The following is a 6,002-nucleotide window of genomic DNA, read 5'->3' on the forward strand; positions in this document are numbered from 1 at the left end:
CATTTTCCTACTGGTCTGCTTGGTGTTGTGTGTTGTCCGTTGACCAGTGTTAATTCACAGACAAACAGACATAACATATTGAATATTTCTCACTGTAAAACATCAACACGCCAAAACATTACCGCCATTTATTGAGCACACTGTAGTGGGCACTACACTGAACAGATGGCGGTAGTGTGTAAACGTCAAACGCAAGGAAATTGACTATGCGCGCCACAGGTGGTGGTACTACCAACTACGATACTTTTAAATGGTCCGTTAAATGCTTGTTCGATGAACAACTTGCGAGTGTTATGTCTGTTTGTCTGTGATAACACTATCGCTAACTGGTTGCTGAGCAGTACACCAGGCTGAAACGTGAAGCAGGAAAGATGAACACGAAAACTATGTGTTGGCTGGAGGAACAGAGCGCGATAGAGCTCGCATAGACAGAAGTGTGTTTTTTTTTTCAGTTTGAATGATCTTTATTTCTTGAATGTGTGGTTTACTTCTTTAAATTCTTAAAAGCCCATGCACATTAGATCCGGATCGGTCGCGTTGCGGCAAAGTGACAGCTAAATCTATTGTCTAACTGTCAAATTTACGTCAACGCAAAGAAAACGGATCTAATGTGGGTGGCCCTTAAGTGACAAAGGTGAGTCTTTTCAACTTTAGTTCATTTGAAAATTTGAAAATTATTGTTTATATTTCTATTCCCATCAGGCATGTTTAGAAAATTCCCTCCTGGGTGGGATTGGTTTATTTTAAATTGGAAAAGGAGACTACTTATAACTACTATTTACAACTAAAACTAACCTACAATTACAATATACACCTAACCTACTATATACTAATTGCGAATCAAAGCATGTTCTGATGTGTTGCATTTCTGCACAAACCTATACTACTCATAATCGCATATCAGTCCCATCTTTGCTTGATTTCCTATCCATATGGGAATGATATGCGATTATGGGCAGTATACACTCATAAAATTGCCCACGTCATCATCATCATGTGTCTCACGCTTATTGTGAAACACATCCATTTCATGTGTGAATCTTATGCTATGAACCATGCCTGAACACTATGGATTTGAATTGTGACACACTTGGATTCTATGTGCCTCATATGGTGATATCAATACCCGCATAAACGCGAACCATAACTTGACCTTACCGATAATAATTATAAATTGTTTATAATCCCTCCTAAACTTTAACTGAAATGGTTATGGAACTTTACATGAACGTTTGTGTGATAAAGTTTTAACCTTATGTATTATTGTTTTTTGAAAGCGGACCTCACAAATAATGGGTTGTTAAGAACCATTACCATTCAAAATTCTTGTTTTCTCCATACATTTTCGAAAAGAGAACTATATAAGAACGTTTTTACTTATGGTTTGAGAACATTAATGGTTATGGTTATGATAGTCAGTAAGGTCCATTAATGGTTTTGTATTATCGCTCAACTTTACGTGGAATACATCGTAAATTGGTAATCAGTAATTTACAGGCAACCAATTCGCGATATATTCCACATAAAGTTGATCGATGTTACAAAACTATTCATGGACCTTACTGACTACCATAACCATAACCATTAATGTTCTCAAACCATAAGTTAAAAGGTTCTAATATAGTCCTCCTCCCGAAAATATATGGAGAAAACAAGAATTTTTAATGGTAGTGGTTCTTAACAACTCATTATTTGTAAGGTCCGCTTCCAAAAAACCATAATACATAAGGTTAAAACTTTATCATTAAACGTTCTTGTAAAGTTCCATAACCATTTCAGTTGAAGTTTAGCAGGGATTATAAACAATTTTTAACCATTTTTGGTAAGGTCAATTTATGGTTCGCGTTTATGCGGGTAGCTTTGCACATCATAGTTCAATATTCTACAATATTCTACTCTATCGACTTCTTCTTTACCGACTCTAAAAATGAATCGACAAATATATAAACAAATTTCAGAGGCCAGAGATTTCACATATCTTTTTAATGGGCCTGATTTGGGATTCGATCATGGACTGTTGGGGTGTGCTGCTGCCGGAGTCTTTGTTCGATCTCACTGTGCCACGATTGTTCTCATATATGAGGTGGCTGGATAGGATAAAGTCACAACTCTTGTTTTCGATGTTTACCTTTCTGAGCAAGCAATTCACATCGTATTGAAATGGAAAACACTTTAAATCCATCTGTTTTGAACAGTAGTGTGATTCAATGTGCAATATACTTGAATAGATAGTGAAAGATTTTCAACTTTTCAAAGTTTGAAACACTAGAAATTAACGTGTATAACACATTGAACTAAGGTGAAATACACTTAAAGTAAATGTGATTGTGCATTTAAAAAATCAAGTGTTTAAACACATCGATCAAACGTGTGGAATTTTTTGAGTGTAGGACTATAGCACAGACAAACAGACATAACCATAGAGGTAACTCTAAGATCAGAAGGTCCTGAAGAAACGAGCTCAACTTTTTGGCTCAGCTCTGGTACTATCTTCGATCCCAAGCTAATCGATTCACCCTTCGAAACATAGGAAAATCCACTAACCCCTCATTTTATCCGTCAAACTTTCATAGCGAATCAAAACAAACATTGCGTAGTACTAGAATTTCGACTAGAATGGGGTACGTTAATCGATTTGCTTGGGACCAATAGGCTAGTTAAGTAGTGAGCCAATTTAAAATCGTTAAGTTTCGTATTGCTTGTTGACATAACTCTCACCATCACATTCTTCGCAAATAAGGTTTTAGTTAGGAATGTGCTTGCATTTATCATGATGGCGTCACTGAAGCATTAAGTAAGCCACTGCATTTTGAACTTATCAGTGATGCCAGTTTTTTTTTCTGGTCATATTAGTATACACCGAAAATAGTTTTCATGTAGCTTCCATTGGAAACGCACATGATTTTCATCCATAATCAAAATTAATGGAATTCATCTGAATTTCACATAACTGCGATCACGTTAATTTTATATGATTTTTCATATGAATTTCATAATATTCATGTAATTTTGTGGTGTGATCTGCAGCTATGTGATCACAGGAAAGCTATGTGAAATTCACTTGGATTTCATCCATTAGATATGTGATAAATTTTTGGAGTGTATGTAAGCTCTTATGATAATGACAAGGTATCCCACTGGAGACGTATACAGTAATGACCCGATTTTGCCAGCTCCTTTTTTGAAATTGTTTTCTAATGTTCAACGAAACCCATGCGCTTTTTCAGTGGTCGTATTGGATCAAAGTATACCTTATACACCAATCTTGAAGACGCTTGAGAATGATTTGGAATTACGATTTTATAAAACTATTTAATGATAAAAGTCTAATGCGTGGAGGGTTTGACAAAATCGGATCATTACTGCAACACATACTATTCTAAAGAACACACCCAAACAATCGATTGGTCATTCCGCTTGTTGTGTAATATTACGCTGTACGATGTACACAGAATTTGTGAACAAATCATGAATAACATGATTGATACATATTGTTTGCTTTGTACTCATTAAAGTGATGAGCGTTGGTAGAAAGGGCACTCATTAGTCATACATAACCACGTTTAAAAACTTGTTTCCAGCATAAAAAATCACACTTAACAATCAAAACAAAACCCTTAAAAATGACTAAAACGCTGTCCAGACTGGAGAGTTATAACATGTTATAACGGTTGTCAACTTATTGCAACACAGAAACCACCATCAAGATAGCGCTATAACATGTTATAACCATAGAGGTAACTCTAAGACCACTGGGTCCCGAAGAAAATCATTATTATTTTTGGCTCACTCAGTACCAGAACAACGGTCCCAAGCAGTCCCAAGCTATTTCACTCACCCCTGCATGTTCTGCATGAATCCACACACCCCTGATGTTATCTGTCAAACTTTCATAGCGAATCAAAACAAACATAGTGTAGTAATAGAATTTCAACTAGAATAGGGTACGTTAATCGTTTGCTTGGGACCAATAGGCTACTAAAGTGGTGAGCCAATTTAAAATCGTTAGTTTCGTATTGATTGTTGTTATAACTCTGTAGTCTGAACAAGGCATAAGACTAGAAGGTCCCGAAATAAAGGGCTCAACTTTTTGGCTCAGCTCTGGTACTCTCTTCGGTCCCAAGCTAATCGATTCACCCCTCGAAACATAGGAAAAACCAATAACCCCTCATTTTATCTGTCAAATTTTCATAGCGAATCAAAACAAACATTGCGTAGTACTAGAATTTCGACTAGAATGGGATACGTTAATCGTTTGCTTGGGACCAATAGGCTAGTCAAGTAGTTAGCCAATTTAAGATCGTTAGTTTCGTATTGATTGTTGTTATAACTCTCCAGTCTGGACAGCGTTTTATATACTAATATGACCAGAATCATAGCACCTGCGATTCTCTACGCAGCTCCGGTGTAGGAATCATGTGCACATACTGATATGAACAAAGTCAAGGTCACTCGGAATAAAGTGCTAAGGATGATTCTTGATCGTCCCTTCGATACAAGAATTTCCGATCTTCACCTAGAGGCGAAAGTTCCAAAATTAGATTTTAAAATTGATGACATTAATGGCGGTAAGCTCCAACTCGGATTAACTTTTAATACCGTCCCTGTTTGTATGATCTGAAAAATGTTTGCTCAGAATTATGTTGATTAACTCTGATGTCGACATCAAACCAGCCGGACATTCTTGATCGGGATTTAATCCGAGGATAATACCGGTTGGAGCTTACCACCATAAGACAATAGTCACAGACAAACAGACATAACTCTTAGAAGAAAATTCTTCAAAAAATATCGTCAAGCGTATTTTGAATGCACATTAACACCCTCTATCATGCACATTCCGAAGCATTGTTTTGCAACCGGATTATCCCTCGTTCATGCAATATTTTCACTAGTTCCTTTTCCCTCGTTCTGTCAACGCGTCAGCTGTGTTGAATAAAAACTATAAATACTATAGATTCCATAGATAAGCGGAGGCACAAAAAATTGTATTGGCTACCATGAATAATAAATGATCTTACACTCAAAGATAAATTAAATAAAAAAAGCTTAAAAAGTATGCAGTTTCCCGCTTCACCTTATTGAGTCCGAGCCATGATTACTTCGGCAGTAGTCATGCATGATTAAAATTGAAATAATCTTTCCAGTATTAAATTTTATTCTTTTTCAATACTGATATATAATAAAAAAGATTAAAATTCAATCAAAAATCTTTAAAATAGAATCAAAAATGATTAAAAAATATTCAAAATATATAATCTACAATCTAATCAACCATGATTAAACTGGGATTAATATCAGATGCTTATTTAAAAAAAGAGAGGATTAATGTTTAATCATTCGATATGATTAAACTGAGTTCAATGTCAAATTGATTAAATTTCAAGCAAAATGGGAATAGTTCAATTTATCAGTGTACTGGCATCCGTGAAAAAAGTTCATGCCATCATAAAGCTCTTCGTTGTGTAGTTTTGTTTTGTTTCGTGCGTAAAAGTTCAAAATAAAGTGCAAAGCAAATTTTTGCAACAATGAATCGAGGAATAGTTTGCTTTATCTTTTATGTGGAGTGTGGAAAGCGTTTTGTGCTCATAATGTTTTAATACTTCTCCCTCAAACAATACCATGCTGACGTCATGCTCGTTTGGCTACACTAACTGACAGTTCGTTTGGCTACATTATACTTTGCCTCCGCTTATCTATGGAATCTATAGTTGAGTACTGCGGAGTAAATCGATTTCATTTTGCAAGCCAATGGAAAACTGCTTGAAAATTTGAAGGTGTAAAGAGCGTGGCGATGCTTTGAGCAAGCACGCTGCTTGGCAACGGGATAGGCGTGCTATGTCACAACGTCGTCACTCATTTTGCATCTTTGTTCAGACTGCATGTACAAGACGTCGATAATACCAGTAGTTCTCTGCACATACACCTGCAAGCACTGGAAGTTTTTGAACGGCGGGTGCTTAGGGCCATCTTGAGCGGGGATATGAAAACGGTGTACGGAG

Source organism: Ochlerotatus camptorhynchus, unplaced genomic scaffold (genome assembly GCF_037179485.1).
Source record: "Ochlerotatus camptorhynchus isolate MF236.1 unplaced genomic scaffold, CSIRO-AGI_Acam_v1.1 ptg000326l, whole genome shotgun sequence".
Classification (NCBI taxonomy): domain Eukaryota; kingdom Metazoa; phylum Arthropoda; class Insecta; order Diptera; family Culicidae; genus Ochlerotatus; species Ochlerotatus camptorhynchus.